The following is a 19,657-nucleotide window of genomic DNA, read 5'->3' on the forward strand; positions in this document are numbered from 1 at the left end:
CACACACACACACATCCTGTACGTATTCTGTATTCTTTTTATCCTGAGTTCAAGGATCTCCGTTTGGGGCTTCGAAGCCATTGAAAACTCTGATTATTTAGAAGCACTCGCCTTACCTCCTCCCATTGTATCAGTTTAGCCCAGCCCCCAAATACTCTCTCTGTCTCTCTCATTTCTTTTACTGTCCATCTGTGTGTGCGTCCCTCTCTCCCTCTCTTCTTCCCTTGCTCTCTCAAAACAGGGTTCGTGTAGTACATGCTGGCCTGGAACCGTGTAGCCTAGGCTAGCCTCAAATTTATGACAGTCCTGTCTCAGCCTCCCAGGCGCTGGAATTACAGGCTTGAGCCACCCACCCAGCTCCTGTCTGTAAGAGGCAAAATAAGGAATGGTTAAAATTAAAGAGAAAAAGGTAAAAGGGAAGAGGAAGAAAATAAAAAGGGGATGGAAAAGGAAAAGAACGCACGCACATTCTTTTTTTAAAAGATGGGGGCCTGGGCTGATGAGTGAGCTCAGCTGGTCAAAGGTGATTGCCACTAAGTAGTCCAAAGAACAGAGTTCAATTCCTAGGACCCACATGGCAGAAGAGAATGGGCTCTGAAAGCTGTCCTCTAATATCCACATGTGTATAGTAACATGTATACACATAGATACACATACACACATATACATACATATTCACATATACATATATAGATACACAGTCACACACATACACATATACACACAGAAACATACATATGTATATGCAGACACACAGGGACACACAGACACACACACATGCACACACATAGACACACACTAAATAGACATATAATAAAAATACATTTTAAAGATAATTTAGGACAAAGAGAGAAGAGAACAGAGAGAAAGAAGAGAAAAGGCCATTTCTTCCTTCCTAACGAGGCTGCTTGTCATCGGTGGAGGCCAGGTGCAGTTTTCCTCTGCTGCTGCACAACACATCTTTGTTCTCAGGCTTGATTATTTTCTCAGGCTGGAATCCACTGAGAGAAGAGCAGGAACATCTGTTAAGCCTCTTCGGACACATCGTTAGGTTCTCTTTGGCTTGGTCTGTGGAAAACTCCCCCCTGACTTACAGGGGCATTTTATTCACCTTGCCCACACCGTGCTCACAAGATTTTGATGAATAAAAGTTGTCCCTTTCCACATTCTCCCTAAAAACCAAAATGACAACAAGATCCCCTGAGATGGCCATGGAACATCCATGTCTTTTGCCGGCATTAATGGAATTTTTTCTTGTTTTCTCCAGTTAATAAACTGTCCAGGGCTGGGGAGATGGCTCAGTGGGTGTCTGCATTTGCTGTGTGAGCATAAGGACCTGAGTTTTGAGCCTCAGTACTCAAAAAACAAAACAAAACCTCCAGGGGCGGTGGCGCACGCCTTTCATCCCAGCACTGCCGAGGCAGAGGCGGGCTGTTATCTGTGAGTTCAAAGCCAGCCTGGTCTATATAGTGAAAGCTAGTCATGACCACACATATCTATAAGCCCAGTGCTAAAGGTGGGCAGGGTGGAGGGCAGGCAGGGACAAGAGGAATCCTGGGGCTTGCTTGACCTTAGCTGACAAAGGAAAAACCTGTCTCAAGAGAGTAAGGGAAGAGAGATAGAGAAGACCTTTAGCCTCTTCCTGCCTCTCTACATTGACACATTCGCCACACATGCACACCATTGCACATGCGTGCACATACACATCCATAAGAAAGAAAAGAGAGAGAACTGGAGCTGAGCCTCTCACTGTGCTTCTTGACTGGGGTACACCTCACCATCTTGCTGCCAGGACTTACCTGCCATGATGACAAGTCTCTGAAACTGTTGGTCAAAATAAACCCTTCCTTCCTAATTGCTCGTTTTGTGCAGTATTATTTTAAGATGTGTTACATTTATTTATGCTGTGGAACATTTGTTTAATGATGCAAAGATGTATTGCAATCTTTTATGTTGCATTTGTTTAGCTGTGTGAAGCTGTGTTACTGTGCCTGCCTAAAACACCTGATGGTCTAATAAAGAGCTGAATGGCCAATAACAAGGCGGGAGAAAGGATAGGTGGAGCTTATAGGCAGAGAGAATAAATAGAAAAAGAAATCTGGGAGGAAAAGAAGAAAGAGCAAGAGAACAAGGAGAGGAGGACGCCAGGAGCCAGCTACCCAGCTACCCAGCTACCCAGCCACCCAGCCACCCAGCCACCCAGCCACCGACAGCCATGGAGTAAGAGTGAAAGTAGGAAATATATAGAAGAAAAATAAAAAGCCCAGAGGCAAAAGGCAGATGGGATAATTTAAAGTTAAGAAAAGCTGGCTAGAAACAAGCCAAGTAAAGTCCAGGCATTTATAATTAAGAATATGTCTCTGTGTGTAATTTATTTGGGAGCTGGGTGATGGGCTCCCAAAAGAGCAAAAGAAACCAACTATACTCTTGTCGGGTACCTCGTTACGGCAGAGTCGAAGGTAACCAACATAGTTGTGTAACTGTGTTTTAAGGCTCAGCTGGGTTCCATTTGCTAATGTTTAGGATTTTTCATGGCTAACTCATCCTCACTGGTGAGGTGCATAATCTTCAGAATCTAGCACATAATTTGACTCCATTATTAGCAATGGTGATGATTTTTTTCTTCTACCATTTCTGAAGCAGCTTCAATGCTTTCAAATATTAGCATGTTGCATACTGCGCACGGGCATTTTTCTAGATGTGTGTGTTATGCGTAACTCAATCTCTGCCATGAGCACTTGAAGCAAGCACAGCGGTTCCTATTTTACACAAGAAAGAACCTGTTCCAGTGGTTAGGAAACTTGTCCAAAAGGTCAAAGTTAATCAATGTGAGAGCTCCACATGTTCCCGAAAGATGTAAACATATTTGCCTGTAGATACCTGGGGTGCTACTCATTCGAAAAAGAGGTTCTGAAGCAGTAGTTCACCAAGACGCTGGGCCAGCAGCAGCGTCTGTGACCCCGAGTCAGAACTTTGGGCTGGATCCCAGCTGTTTCTGCTTTGATGGCAGACAGGATTCTGTTGTGTGTTAAAGCTGAAGATCCACGGAGGTAGAAGTGTAGCCATATCACTCAGTAATTCAGTGGCCCTGGCTAAAACAAACGGGAGGGACGGGTTTAAAATGTGGAATAGAAACTTCGAAGTATCTTTTGCTTTCCTTTGCCAATCTCTTCATTCTTCGGTCGTACGGTATTAGTGGGGCAAGAAAACAGGGATCCTGCTCACTAGTGGGCTCCCCATGTTTCATTTCTAACATCCTACCTGTTCCAGGCCAGGGTATGTAACCCCAAGCTGGACAGGTAGAGTCCCCGGGGAGAAATCGCTTTCCCTTTTGTACTTGGGGGGGTGTGGGGGAGCAGGCGTAACCTAGGGCACTGTGACTGATAACCCCCCATGGAAGCGCTACAGCTCTGAGGGGAACGTCTTCCCCAGTGGAAGTGTTGCAGCTCAGAAGGGAAGGTACCGTGACTGTCAGGAGCCAAGGAATACCACAAAGTCACACCGCACTACAAACCTCACTCGAGAGGTTTATTGGGAGAGACTCACGAGGGGGACTGCCTCTGCTCCAGCGAGAAGCAGCGGAGAACTGAGCAGAAGGGTCTCTTAGGGGTGGAGTTTTCCAGGGTGGGGATTGGTGGGATTTCAAGGCAAGCTAAGGGATTGGTGGGATTTCGAGCTCAGGTATAGGTGGGCTTGGGGGTTCAAGGACTGGTGAGTTTTGGTGAGTTTTCAAACCTAGAAGGGGGCTCCGACCTTTTACCCTACACCCCAACTCTGTGGGGGAAAGTCCACCCGTGAAGGAGAGACTAGCTGTAGAATAGTGGAGCCCAAGCAGCATCAACCACCACTTCAATTATCCGCTGTGTACTGCATGCTCGATATCCCAGCGAGGCTGAGGCAGTGGGATCATGGGGTTCGAAGCCAACTCCAGCTACATAGTGAAACCATATCTTAAAACTAACAAACAAGGGGCTGGAGAGATGGTTCAGTGGTTTAAGAGCACTGGCTGCTCTTCCAGAGGTCCCGAGTTCAATTCCCAGCACCCACATGGTGGCTCATAACCGCATGCAATGAGATCTGGTGCCCTCCTCTGGCCTGCAAGGACACATGCAGGCAGAACACTGTATACATAATAAATCTTAAAAATAAAATAAAGTAAAACAAGACTTCTGTGTGTACTTCTGTAGGAGGGGAAATTGGAGAGCTGAGACAAATTAAAAAAAACAAAACAACAACAACAACAACAAAAAAACTAACAAACAAGCCTAGCGCTTGGGAGGCAGAGCCAGGCAGATCTTTGTGAGTTCAAGGCCAGCCTGATCTACAGAGGGAGATTCAGGACAGGCACCAAAACTACACAGAGAAACCTTATCTCAAAAAAAGAGAAAAAACAAACAAACAAACAAGCAAAACAAAATAAAACAAAAACTAACAAACACAAGACTCTCAAGCAACCACTGCAAACCTAAACCGAGAGAAAAACCTTGCAAACACATCTGAGATGCTGACTCTCATCTTGAAACCGGCCCCACCTTGCACACGCCCATGCCACAAACCAATAAACTGCCCCACGCTCAGGCTGCTTTGAGCTGGGTCTCTGTCGCTTGCCAGACTAATGTGCCGGCTCCTGCAGCAGAAACCAGGAGCACACAGAGGGTGTTAATCTTCTTAGTAAGTACAGTATTTTAATTCTCAAATCTATTAGTGTCGTGACAACATGGAAACACTTCATCTCAATTAGATTTTTACAGCACTTTGGAGCTTAGATGTGTGTGGTTAAGGAAATCTGACTTTTCTATCTTGTTGGTCCAGACACTTGGCTTCCTTTTGTCTTCAGCCCAGGCTGTCCCTCCCATCTGTCATCGGGAAGCTCTGACACTTTTGCTCCCCAGCAGCTGGGAGCTGCCACAGAATACATACATCTCTAAATCATGACTCCTTGGGGAACTGGCGGACTTCGGGGAAACTGCACAAGGGCCGTGTGGGCATCTGTCTTCTGTTTGGCTCAACCACAGAGAAAATCCTGGCATAGGAGGCACTCTATAAATATGTATTGAGCAAGTGAAAGGAAAATCCAAGAGAGATGTGAAACTACAGTACTTAAAAAAAAAAAAATTAAAATATTGCATATTTTATTTCAGCACCCATGCATGAATTTAGGAAATGTAGTCCCTTTGGCAAGTGTTTAGTACCAGGAGAGCATGTAGCTACAGTCTCAGAGGCTGGATCGTGGTGTCCCTAAGGCTAGGGCAAGCACAGTGGGCACACCTGTGTCTCCCTCACAGCCCGTGCCTGGGCTTGTCAGGTGGTAGACGGCCTTGGACTGTTCACCCACTGCTTATCTCTGACCCAACTTTACCTTCTCAGCTGTCCGGGTGGATTACTGAATTATCTCGGCTCCCGGCCAAGGCTGGCTTAGGTGTGTGTTTCTGAAATGTTTGTGGCAGGAGAGAAGTCCTGCCTGCATGGGCTAAGCACATCAGTCTGTGTTATGGTTGCCTGTGAGATATAAATTCCAGCGTAAGGTAAGCTCCCAGGCCTCCTGCATCCGACTGGTGGAGGAACAGATTCCTCCAAACATTGTTGTGGTTTTCTGTGTTTCTAACATTTTTGAAGACTGGCTTTTCAGAAGAAGAAAACAAGCAGGTTTCCTGGGAGTCTTCACTTTGTCCCCCAAGGCAATTCATGTAACATGCAAACTTAAATGATTTTTGGCTCAGTCTAAGAAGTATGAACTTTAGCCGGGCACGATGGCACATACCTTTAATCCCAGCACTGACAGAGATAGGAAGATCTCTGTGAGTTGGAGGCCAGCCTGGTCTACAAAGTGAGTTCCAGGATAGCCAGGGATACATGGTGGGGCCGGGGTGGTGGAGGTGGGGGATGGTGGGGAGGAGAGGCTGGGATGGGATGGGATAAAGTTTAATACACAAGCTTGTTGTAGAACACATGAAACTGCCGTTTGCATGCCGTCCAGCTGCTGGCTCAGCCTTTCTGGACATTCCCGACATTCCTAGAATAGAAAAGGAGATTTCTTAAGTTTTTTCTTCTTTATGGTGATGGGGTTCAAAACCAGGGTCTTGGTTACGTTAACATTGCTGTGATAAACACCATTACCCAAAGCAACTTGGGGAGGTGAAGTGGAAAGAAGAAAGGAAAGGAAAGGAAAGATCATGACTGCTCCTAGGCCTGGTGGGGGAGAAGTTTATTGTAGCTAAAAGGGAGAGCATAGGTAGAGGCAGGGACATCTGGGAGAGTCCAGAGTGGACATGACCAGGCTGAGCTGGGCCATGTTGAGAGAGAGAGGGAGGGGAAGGGAGTGGGGAGAGAGGGGAACCAGGTGCAGCAGCTGGGAGGCCAAAGGTCCAAAAAGGAGCAGGTAACCCAAACATCTGGATTATATAGGGAAGAGCCTCTGGGGGAAGGGCAGCCCAGTCCCTGGGCTGGAGAGTTCAAGATAGAGGGTGGGGTATGCCTGTCATACCCTGTAAAAATGGTAAGGACTGAGGGATGCTGGGAGAACCTAGAAGTTGGGTCCAGCTTTGATATGTTCAATAGGCACCTTGGCCCTTTGTTCCGGGTTTGAAACTTAATAGGAGGAAAGGGTTTATTTTAGCTTACCATTATAAAGAAAAGTCGGAGCTGGACGGTGGTGGTACATGCCTGTAATCCCAGCACTCGGGAGGCAGAGGCAGGTGGATCTCTGTGAGTTCGAGGCCAGCCTGGTCTACAGAGCTAGTCCAGGACAGGCTCCAAAGCTACAGAGAAACCCTGTCTCGAAAAACCAAAAAGAAAAAGAAAAAGTCGGGGCAGGAAATCAAGGCAGGAACTAAAGCTGAGGCCACAGAAGAATGTTGTTCCTCAAGACTTGCTTAGTCTGCTTTCCTGGTTTCTTGTCACACCCTTGTACCTCACTGACCCAACCTACTCCTCATCCAAGACAGGGTTTCTCTGTGTAACATCCCTGGCTGTCTTGGAACTTGCTCTGTAGATTGGCCTTGAACTCAGAGATCAACCTGCCTCTGCCTCCCAAGTGCTGGGATTAAAGTCATACACCACCATAGCCTGGCCAGTCTGCTCTCTTATACAACCTAGGAACATCTGCCTAGGGGTAGCACTACCCACAGTAGACTGTGTCCTCCCACATCAATCATTAATCAAGAAAATGCCCTGCAGACTTCCCCACAAACCAATCTGTTGGAGGCATTTTCTCAATTGAGTTTTCCCCTTCTCAGATGGCTCCAGCATGTGTCAAATTAACAAAAAACAAAACAAAACCAGACAGACATACAAAAACAGAAACAGACAGTACAGTAGGCAAGATCCAGTTCTCAACTGTACCTCAGATCTTTATGTTTTTACCTGTTATCCATTTGTGAGGCGTTTTGATAAATGCTATTTCTACTAAATAGCTTGTTTTTATTTTTTTCTGTATCTTTTGTTTTAAAACCTTTGATTTAATTTATTGTTACTATTATGACTACTACTATTGTTATTATTGTTGTGTGTGCACATGTATGTTATCATGGCACTAATGTGGAGGTCAGAGAACAACTTTCAAGAGTCCATTCTTTCCTTTCATGGTGGGTTCCAGGGGTTGAACTCAGATCATCAGGTTTATGTGGCAAGTACTTTTACCTGGTGAGCCATTGTATTGGCTCCCAAAACTTTACATGTCACAAGGATATATTATTATGTGGATTTGATCAAATAACTAAAAGGAAAACTTAGATATGTGAAACCTATCCAGTACAAGTTGTTGTGATACTTTGTGCTCTCATAAATAAAGCTTACCTGGAGATCAGAGTAGGGGGCTAGCCACTAGAGGCCAGGCAGGGGTGGTACATGCCTTTAATCCCAGCACTTGGGAGGAAGAAACAGGAAGCGATGTGGCTGAGTGGACAGGGGAAGTGATAAGACAGTGTGGAGACAGGAGCTCTGCCCTTTCAGGCTGAGGATTTAGTAGAGGTACGAAGTCTCTCTATTGGCTGACTCCTTTACTGATCTTTCAGCATTGACCCTGCTATCTGGCTCCAGGTTTTTATTATTAAGACCAATTAGGATTTGTGATACAAGTGTTGCCCCAACTCGGGGCAACTCCATCTACATAAAACCTGAGAGAGCTTAAAAAAATTCTAAAATGGAGCCAAAAGCAGCTTTATAGTTCCTCTCATTGCTGACTGTGGTACAGAACTTCATCCCCTGGCCACAGCAGGCTTCAGCTGCAACATGGAGGACTCCCTCATTCTCTCATGGGCTGTGATACAAAGAGGCTTCTCCCATACATTGCCTACAGACTTGAGAGCACAGCTGTGGGCTTGAGAACATAGCTGCATACTACTTAATACTACTTCCCAGAGTTGGGGAGGTTAGTGTGACTCTCACTGGTACTTCTGCCATGTTGGAAAGCCAAGTGGGGCAGAGCCCAAGTTACTGATTTGGTTCTAGCCACACCCACTTAGCAGTTTAAAAACCCTCTTGGTCAGAAAAGGATTACAGCTACACCTCAAGGACAGATTCAGACAACAATAACAACAAACCCTCGAAACAGGTTATAGTGTGTTTAAAAATATATGTAGGATTGGGAGAGAAAAGAAAAGGGGTAAAAAACATCCTTAAAAAGAGAAATACCTGGTTGGGGATTTAGCTCAGTGGTAGAGCATTTGCCTAGCAAGCACAAGGCCCTGGGTTCGATCCTCAGCTAAAAAAAAAAGAAAAAAAAAAGAAGAAGAAAAAAAAAGAAAAAGAAATGCCTGGGCAGTGGTGGCGCACACCTTTTATCCCAACACTGGGAGGCAGAGCCAGGTAGATCTCTGGGTTCAAGGCCAGCCTGGTCTACAGAGTAAGTTCCAGGGCAGGCTCCAAAGATACACAGAGAAATCCTGTCTCAAAAAAACAAACAAACAAAAAAGAAATAAAGTAATATAAAAAAAAACATAAAGATGGGAAATGCACAGGGAGTCTGGATCCTGTATAGTATTGTGTTGGTTTTGAACTTTTTAAATGCTGACAAACAGACAACAGCTGCAGAGAGACATGGGGTTGAAAGAGGAACTGATGAAATACACCATCCTAGACATTTTAAGAATGCCTTAACTTTAAAACAGAAGTCAAAAAATATATACCTGTAAAATGGAACTTAAAAGATGTATTGCTCTGGAGAAGCGGTTTGGCTTTTGTTTCCACAGGAAACAAGAGTCTATGGATTTGTTCCAGGTTACTATGGGTCAGCTTTGATCAAGGGAGACCTGAACTTTGACAGATAATGGTGATTTCTATTAACAAAGATTATAGCTGGTTTTCTCAGGACTTAGTCATTATCTCAAAATTTTCCCAGGAACCCCTGGGGATGCTTCGCCCACAGACAGCAGGAAGCAGTATAGAGAAAACTATGCTCACATTCCAAAGATTGGGGGGTGTGGGTGGTCTTTGGTTATTTGATGGGTTATGGATATTTGTTATTATTATTTAGGTAAATATAAGAATATAGGATAAAAAGACAACTATTAATGCCAGATATTTTGCATTGGCATGTATTTTAGTATATTGATACAAATTTAAAGTTAATTTTGTTACATTGTATATATGTTTCTACTCTTTTTTGGGATGTTGTGATTATGCAGTTCATTTAGAAATGCAATGTATAAATAAGAAACATAGGTTAATAGTCATCTATAATAATCAAATTTGTAGCTATATTAGGTATGTTTTCAGGATCATATATAGATATATTTTAGATAGGTTATCTTCAAATACTTCAAAGACCTATAGAATATGGTATTTAAGATATTTTAATAACAGGTTCTTTTTTTTTTTTTTTTTTTTTTTTAAATTATGACAATGAGACATGTCTGCTCCTGGCAGCACCAATCTGCTTCAGAGAAGATGATGGGCACTGAAAAAACTCCATATAGAGTTTACTTTCTTTGTGGCAAAAGTTAGCCACTGGGCAAGAAAATGTCCTTGCCTCAATGGCTGACAATATACTGCCCAAATTGGACAAGCAGGACACAAAACAAAGTACTGCCAAATTTTGCCAAGACAAGGTAGGACAGCCCTTCAGAAAATCCTGCTTCACAGATAAGTCTGTCAGATATTCTAGGCCTGTAGGCAGAAGATGGATGCCCCAACATTAGAGAGAAACCTTGGGTGACTGTCCAGGCAGCCAGCTGTTTCTGTCATTTCTCACAAATTTTGGAAGTCAAGCTTGTACTTCCTGCTTACTCAGGTAATATTATTTCCTTCTTGGGTCTCTGATGGAGTTGAAGACTTCATAGTTATAGTTTTCCTTATTACCAGATTCAGAAAAGAAATTCACTAAAGAGGTGTAAAGTGTATAAGGTTGAGAGACATTAAAACATAGTTTTGGTAATACAAGTTATAGGATAGAAAGTGAATTAGGTACAACATTTTGGACTCACCAAGATAGGATAGATATGGAGTATTTTCTGTGAATTTGTTGTTTATGGAATAGACAGTGTTGATGTATTTATTATCTGTATATATATATATATTATATATGTGTGTGTGTGTGTGTGTGTGTGTATGTGTGTGTATTGTGTATATATATACATATTGTGTATGTATATTGTACTTCTTGTTTTTCTTATATAAGTTATAACCTTTTTTATTTTAGACAAAAAAGGGGAAATGTGGTGATATTTTTGTTTGTGCTCTCACAATTAAAGCTTACCTGGAGATCAGAGTACAAAGCTAGCCACTAGATGTCATGCAGTGGTGGCACATGCCTTTAATCCCAGCACTTGGGAGGAGGAAACAGAAAGCGAAATGGCTGGGCAGAGAGAGTAAGTAATAAGGCAGTGTGGAGACAGGAGCTCTGCCCTTTCAGGCTAAGGATTCAGTGGAGGTAAGAAGTCTCTCTAGTGGCTGACTCCTTTTCTGATCTTTCAGCATTGACCCCTTTATCTGGCTCCAGGTTTTTATTATTAAGACCAATTAGGATTCATGCTACAACAAGCATCAGAGTTTCATGGTCCAGATGACAGGTCCTTGATGTTTACAGAACTGGTCCTACCTCTTCACAAAAAGCTGGATGTAGGCAAGTTGGCCCAGGAGAATCTTTGAGCCTAGGAGTTCAGGGCTAGCCTGGGCAAGGATGACTATAAAAGAAGATAACACAAGTGGATATATTTGAGGGATTTTTCTGTGAATGCCATCCCAGCATAAGCACAGAGACAAAGTCCTATGATGATGATGATGATGATGATGATGATGATGATGATGATGTGTGCTTCTGAACAAAAGATAATCCTCTTAACAGATTGGGTTTTTGTTGCGTTTTGGAGATCATTTCAATTCCCTTTATGTGGTTGAGAAGTAATTAGTCATGCTATTTGTTATGGAAATGTTACAAGTTCCAATTTGCCAAGGTGAAGTGTCAAAGCAATCAGAAGTGAGACACACCTGGGAGGTGTTGGCAGACACGGAAGACGTGGTTCCTTTGTTCCCCTTCCTTCTCTCTACATCTGCCAAAGGAAGTTGAGTACCCTTTGAGTGGTGTAACAGGCACTCCCACCAGGGTGGAATGTAAACTAAGACAACAAAAAAACAATTTTCCCTACAGAGGATTTTTGCAGAGATATGTATGCCTTTATAAAAGGGGAATTTGCTCATTTTTAAGTATTCAAGAACATTTCATTATCAGCCAGGTGTGGTGGTGCACACCTTTAATCCCAGCACTCAGGAGACAGAGGAAGGCAGATCTCTGTGAGTTCCAGGACAGCCAGGGCTACATAGAGAAACCGTGTCTCTAAACCATACTCCCACACCAAAAAAAAAAAAAAAAAAAATCCAAAATATTACATTGTAAGATGATATCTTAGTTTGGGTTTCTATTGCTGTGAAGAGACCCCATGACCATAGCAACTCTTAGAAAGGAAAACATTTAATTGGTGCTGGGTTACAATTTCAGAGGCTTAATCTATTATCATCATGATGGGAAACATGGTAACATGTATGTAGGTAGGCATGATGCTGGAGACAGAGCCAAGAATTCTACATCCAGATCCTCATAGCCCAGGAAGACAGAGTGAGCCACTGGGCCTTGCTGTGGATATCGCTCTGTATAAATAAAATGCTGATTGGCCAGTAGCCAGGCAGGAAGTATAGGCAGGACAAGCAGAGAAGAGAATTCTGGGAACAGGAAGGCTGAGTCCGAAGATGCTGCGGTGGTGGCGCACACCTGTAATCCCAGCACTCGGGAGTCAGAGGCAGGTGGATCTCTGTGAGTTCGAGGCCAGCCTGGGCTACAGAGCTAGTCCAGGACAGGCTTCAAAGCTACAGAGAAACCCTATCTCGGGGGGGGGGGGGGGGGGGGGGGGACACGACACTGCCAGCCACCACCAAGAGTAGAAACATGTAAGATACCGGTAAGCCACAAGCCATGTGGCAAAGTATAGATTTATAGAAATGGGTTATTTTAAGATAGAAGAACTAGATAACAAGAAGCCTTCCATGGCCATACAGTTTGTAAGCAATATTAGTCTCTGTGTGTTTACTCGGTTGGGTCTGTGTGGCTGTGGGACTGGCGGGTGAGAGATTTGTCCTGATTGTGGGCCAGGCAGGACTGGAGAAAACTACAGCTACAGGGCCTGGCTTGAGCTTCTGAAACCTCGAAGTTTATCCCCAAGACACTTCCTCCAACCAGGCCACACCTCCTAATAGTGTCACTCCCTATGAGCTTATGAGGGACATTTTCATTCTAAACACCACAGATGGTAATTTTTTTTTAAGTTAAAATTATGAGATGGATCACTGGATAAAAGCATAAAAGTGTGTAAAGTCACTATGCAAGCCTGATGTCCTGAGTCTGATATCTGGATCCTACTGTAGAAGAAGAGAATTGATTCCAGAAAGCTGTTCCCTGACTCTCACATACCCCACTCCAGTGTCAAATAAAATAAAGCAAATTTCTTATACAGACAAAATTATTGGAGCATGAGAGAGGGGCCAGCACTTGCTGCTCTTCCAGAGAATCTGAGCTTCGTTCCCTGGACCTGTGTCCAAAAGCTCACAAATGCTTCTAATTCCTGTGACAGCCCCTTTTGGCTCCCACTAACACCAACACACACTTGTTATATACTCATTCAGATATATACACGTAAATAAAACATTAAAAAAAAATCTTTTTCAAAAAGAGGCAGCAGTGGTGGCACACACTTTAACCCCAGCATTCGGGAGTCAGAGGCAGGGGGGATCTTTGAGTTCAAGGCAAGCCTGGTCTACAGAGCGAGTTCCAGGACAGCCAGGGCTACACAGAGAAACCCTGTCTTGACAAAACAATAAACAAAAGAGGCTGTGTTGTGTCCCATGCCTTTAACCCTAGCACCTGGGAGGCAGAGCAGGCAGATCTCTGTGAGTTCCAGGAAAGCCCCAAAGTGGTCTATGTAGTGAATTCCAGTACTTCCAAGGCTACATAGAAAGACTCTTTCTTTTCTTTTCTTTTTTTAAAGATTATTTATTTATTATGTATACAGTATGTATGACTGCAGGCCAGAAGAGGGCACCAGATCTCATTACAGATGGTTGTGAGCCACCATGTGGTTGCTGGGAGTTGAACTCAGGACCTCTGGAAGAGTAGTCAGTGCTCTTAACCTCTGAGCCATCTCTCCAGCCCCCAAGACTCTAGTTTCAAATACCTATTATTATTATTATTATTATTATTATTATTATTATTATTATTATTATTGAGCTGAGGACCGAACCCAGGGCATTGCGTTTGCTAGGCAAGCACTTTACCACTGAGCTAAATCCCTAACCCCATAATGCCAATATTTTTAAAAGAACACAAATACTATATTATTTATCCTTATTTTAATTTCTCAAGATAAAGCCTCATGCATCCCGGCTTGGCCTTACATTAGCTGAGCCTGGCTTTGAACTCCTGATCCTCCTGCCTCCTGCCTGGACCTCCAGAGAGCTGGGATTACAGGCCACCACACCTGGCTTTTTGTTTTGCTGAGTCAGGGGCAGCCCAGGGTGTCCTCTCACCTATAATCTTCTTTCCTAAGCCTCCTAAGCACTGTGATTACAGGTGTGCGCCACAGAAGGAGGAGGATTTAGATTCCCTGATAAGCAGACTGACAGCAAGAGGAGCCATGGCTAGGTAATAATTGTCCAAGATGGCTGGCTTTTTCCTTCCCCCTCCTGACCAGAGACAAAAGGCAGACATCATAAAACAGGCCTGGGGGGGGGGGGCGTCTCCAACCAAGAAACCCTCTGCCGATGGACTGGCTCAGCAAGTTCCAGTTCTTCAGGACACGTTTAAGTAACAGTTGTCCGCCAAGCAACCAGCCTGCCTTTCTTCAGACTGACCAACCCTAAATTAGGGGAGGAAGACCCTTCAGCAGCTAAACAAACAAACAAACAAACAAAAAACCAAAAAGACAAACCAGCCTTTAGGAAGTAACTGGGTTCTGGCTTCCTCTGGATGTTCACAGTAAGAGTGTGTTTCCTCAACCCCGATAAATACCTGCTCATTCTGTCTGCTGTGTTCAAGATTTCTCTGCTGTGCTGTTGAGCCAGAGGCTTCTCTGCCTTTTAATTCTTCAACCAGTGAGATAACCAACCCAATGAAGGTCCCTAGGTGGTAACAACACCACGCTGCCAGCAAACAAGTGGAATCGAAGAGTTTTAAGTTGTATAAACACCGATTCCTGAAACTCACTGATTCGGTCAGCTCTCCCAGATACTGGAACTTAAGTTTATCTTGTTCCCAGCTGCACACTTTCTTATTCCCACCAGTGGACTCCACTGTGAAATATTCTGAAGTCAGTAGGCAATAAAGTTTAACGTTACGTGATAACTATGCCTCTGAAACTGACTCAGACATCCTTTCTCTCCCCAATAGGGGACGTTCTTCCCCTCCACCCAGGCCCTCTGGAACACTGAGCCTCTGAGCCCCAGGATCACATTCCTGACTCTTATCTCACCGGCAGCTGGATTCCCTTGGCTCCAGCACTATCTCCCAACATGGCCTGGGGCTACTTAACTGGTGGTTAGGAGCACACCTCTCTGGCTGCAGCACATGCATGCTTGTATCTACCTGCAGTTCGCCACTGGAAATCTCCAGTCCTCGATCTGACCCCCACCCCACCCCAGGGGTTATCCAGAGGCTCCAGTTCTCCATTTCTCAGATGGTCTGTGAAGGGCGGAGCCTTTTCTGCTTCAGCTGTTCTTAATTAGCCCCTTTGGGCTCTCAGGAGAAATGACTCAGATTTTACATGCCCTCACCCCCAGTTGTGTGTGTGTGTGTGTGTGTGTGTGTGTGTGTGTGTGTGTGTGTGTGTGTTTTGTTTTTCTTTTAAGGGAGAAAAACACGTCACAGGTGATAGCTAATCTCGGTTGTCCATTTGACTACATCTGGGCACTCCTGTGAAGCAGTTTCTTTTTAATTATATCATTTGAGTTTGGAAGACCCACCATAAATCTAGGTAACAATTTCTGGTGGCAACCCTTATAGAAGGACGTGGAAGAAGAAAGCTTTTGTTTCTTGCCTGCTGTTTTAGTTAGGGTTTTTATTGCTGTGAAGAGACACCATGACCACAGCAATATTTTTATATTTTTTTTTAGTATGTAAGAATAATGTTTATTACTAGCATGTGGGGTCAAACACCTGTACAAAATGGCAACAACCCTAAAAGGAACAAGCAGGCCCCTTTTAAGTACAGCTAGGGGAATTTCAGGAACAGTGAGGTCATCTCAAACATAATTGGTCAAGCAAGCAGCAGTTATACCAGTTACTAGTACTTTTAATTGGCTGAGGTTCAGTTTTACAGTTTTTCTTTTTTAACATAAAAACAGGTTATAATTCAAAAGTCCAGGGTTATTTAAAACTGGAAAATATTTTCTCTGTAAAAAATAGTAAATATAGCCAGGTGGTGGCGGTGCACACCTTTTATCCCAGCACTTGGGAGGCAGAGGCAGTGGATCTTTGTGAGTTTGAGTCCAGCCTGGTCTACAGAGCGAGATCCAGGAAAGGCGCAAAGCTACACAGAGAAACCCTGTCTCAAAAAAAACAAAAACAAAAAAATAATAATAATAAATAAATAAAAGTAAATATGATAACATTTCCCAACAAGCCCTTTTAAGCCAAATAATAGCTGACTTCTACATATAAATATTGATTGGATTCTGGGATACAGAAGAGACCTATCTTCATCTGTTCAGAGAGCTATGTTTTACTTAGGTTGTGTAAGTGAGATTCCTGTTCATCTTCCCCTTCACTGTTTGATTTACAGCAGACATTTTTCTATAGGCTAATCCATAATCTAAAAAGATTTTAGCCTCCCCTCCTGGAAGTACAGCCAGCATTTTCTTTCATTAGCTTGATACAGTACAAATTCTTATCCTAATAGTGAAATGTTTCACTAAAGCTTGCCCAGTGATTGGGTAAAACCAAAACTTATTATAAGCCACAGTCATCCTAGGGTCCCCCCTGCTAGGTAGCCTCCCTGGATCTGTGGGTTGCAGTCTGATTGTCCTTTGCTTTATATCTAGTATCCACTTATGAGTGAGTACATACCTTGTTTGTCCTTCTGATTCTAGGTTACCTCACTCAGGATAATTTTTTCTAGTTCCATCCATTTGCCTGCAAATCTCATGATGTCATTGTTTTTCTCTGCTGAGTAGTACTCCATTGTGTATATGTATACCACATTTTCTTAATCTATTCTTCAGTCGACAGGCATCTAGGTTGTTTCCAGGTTCTGGCTATTATGAATAGTGCTGCTATGAACATAGTTGAGCATGTCTCTTTGTGGTATGATTAAGTATTCCTTGGGTATATACCCAAGAGTGGCATGGCAACTCTTATAAAGGAAACCATTTAATTGGGATTGGCTTATAGTTTCAGAGGTTCAGTCCATTATCAGCATGGTGAGAAGCATGGCAGTGTGCAGGCAGACTATGTGCTGGAGAAGGAGCTGAGAGTTCTACATCTTGATCTGCAGGCAGCAAAAGGAGACTGTGTTACATTGGGCATAGCTTAAGCATATAACACCTAAAAGCCCTCCTACACAGTGACACACTTTCTCCAACAAGGCCACACCTCCTAATAGTACCACTTCCTATGGGCCAAGCATTCACACACATGAGTCTATGGGGGTTACACCTATTCACACCACCACACCTGCTTGCCCCGTTCTTGCCCACAAGTTCTATGCTGGAGCATTCCTTCTCTGGTATTAGAACCTACTTCTTCAGAATTTCAGTGTAGACTCTAGGAATCTAGAGTAGTTCTCTAGGAATCCTCGGGCACTCCAGCACCAGGTTGGGACTGATGAGACATGCAGTCTTTTGGACTGAACAACTACACAATTCCTGGCTCTCCTGTGAAGAGACAGCCATTGTTGAATTTCCCAGACAGCCTGTCAGCCACTGTAGTGAATCATTCACACACACACACACACACACACACACACACACACACATATATGTATATGTATATATATGAATATGGTATATTCATTCTAACCGTTCTACTATTCTGTTAAAAAACAAAACAAAACAAAACAACAACAACCCTAACTATACTACACTTACATGACAAGAAAGTCTTCTTTAAAATGACTTTTATTGCTGGGCGATGGTGGAGCACGCCTTTAATCCCAGCCCTTGGGAGGCAGAGGCAGGTGGATCTCTTCGAGTTCAAAGCCAGCCTGGTCTACAAAGCAAATCCCAGGATAGGCTCCAAAGCTACACAGAGAAACCTAGTCAAAAGCAAAAAAAAAAAAAAAAAAAAAGGGGGACTTTTATTTTGTGTAAAAAGAGATGTTACTCTAAAAAGTTTTAAGGTGCTAGCTGGACATGGAGACATACATCTGTAATGCCAGCAATTGGGAGAGGGAGACAGGAGGGTCAGGAGTTCAAGGCCAACCTTGGCTATGTAGGGAATTTAAGGTCTGCTTGGCCTACATGAGATCTTCTCTCTCTCTCTCTCTCTCTCTCTCTCTCTCTCTCTCTCTCTCTCTCTCTCTCTCTCTGTATATATATATATAAAACTTTTAATATACTTAGATGAAACTTTTAACTCTTTGTAAGTCTAGATTTTAAAGCATCAATGGCATAAGGGTTATGAAAAGAACTTTTCCAAGTGTCTGCAACCCCTGCCCCCCCCCCAATATAGGCTATTGATGTTGCCTTTCTTGTCTCCTATAGGTTGAAGGTAATACCCTCCTGCTGAAGACAACATGTACTTCGGACACAGGACTTGGAGAATCACAGCTGGATCTGACCTGAGAAGCCTCCTCCCTGAGGAATAGCTGTCTCAGCACTGAAAGACAGTATGCAAGCTGCCAAGGGAGGGACCCAGCCAACAGTCTACCCAGCTGAGACACCTGTGGTCCACAGTAATGATCTGCATGGTAAGATACTCCTAAAGGTGCAATTGTGGCATGCATACCTTGGTAGTAACCACCAGCCATCTAATTGGACTTGGGCCCTGCTGGGCAAGAAAGAAATGATACTTAGGGCTGGAATCCTAGCCAACTACTCTCGGCTGGTGGGGTCATGGATCTGAGAGGGGAACCCACTGCCCCTTTACTAAACAGTCTAATTCCCAACTGCACTCTAAATACTTATCCTTATACACATAGGTAAGTGTGGCTCTTGCTCTTCATCAAAGAAACTGAACATTACAACTGGTCCAAATGCAGACACAAAGTTCTCATGGGTTGCCCTGCCCAATGGATACGTCTACAACACAACTCCTGTACCTAAGGCTCAGAGGACATCGTGGAAGAGAGGAGCAGGAAAACTCCTGTGAGATTGTGCCTCCTAGAAACGACCACGATGACGGTTAAGCTTCACCAATGAGAACTCAACAATAGGGCTGCCTAAACAAGACCTGAAGAAGGACAACACCCACAGGCGCGCTCACACAGAAGGGGAAGATCTCATGGGACCTCACCCATGACAAAGAACTCTGCTCAGTTAAGGAAAGGAGAGAGCATGAGAACAAATCTTCCCAGAAACTGTCATGTTTAATGGCTGCGAGAACAGACCACTAAACAAACAAACAAACAAACAAACAAACAAACAAGTAAGTAAGTAAGTAAGTAATAAAATAAAAAGCCAGTCGTTGGTGGCACACGCCTTTAATCCCAGCACTCGGGAGGCAGAGGCAGGCGGATCTCTGTGAGTTCGAGGCCAGCCTGGTCTACAGAGCGAGATGCAGGACAGGCACCAAAACTACACAGAGAAACCCTGTCTCAAAAAAACCAAAAAAAAAAAAAAAAAAAGTTTATGATGTGTGTTTGTGTGTGTGTGTGTGTGTGTGTGTGTGTGTGTGTGTGTACTTGGAAGAGAAGTGAGGGGAGAGAGCGAGAAATGGGCGGAGCTTGCTTTTGAAGGGGGTCTTAGGGCATGTGTACAAAAGCTTGAGCACATGCGCATAGGTTACGTAGTGACCTTCAGACCCTGACTACATATGAGCAGCCTTAGGACCCTCGGTGCTAGCTAGACATTTGCCTGAAATGCTAACAGAAATCACATACGTAGAACTAACACTAAATGAACAGAACAAGTGATATTTATATATTCATGCGTATATATGTAACAGTAACAATTAAAGAAAAAGAGGCTATGAATTTGAGAGGTACCAAGTCGGGGAATGTGAAAAAGGGAGGAAAGGGGAGGG

This window comes from Onychomys torridus, chromosome 13 (genome assembly GCF_903995425.1).
Source record: "Onychomys torridus chromosome 13, mOncTor1.1, whole genome shotgun sequence".
Lineage (NCBI taxonomy): Eukaryota > Metazoa > Chordata > Mammalia > Rodentia > Cricetidae > Onychomys > Onychomys torridus.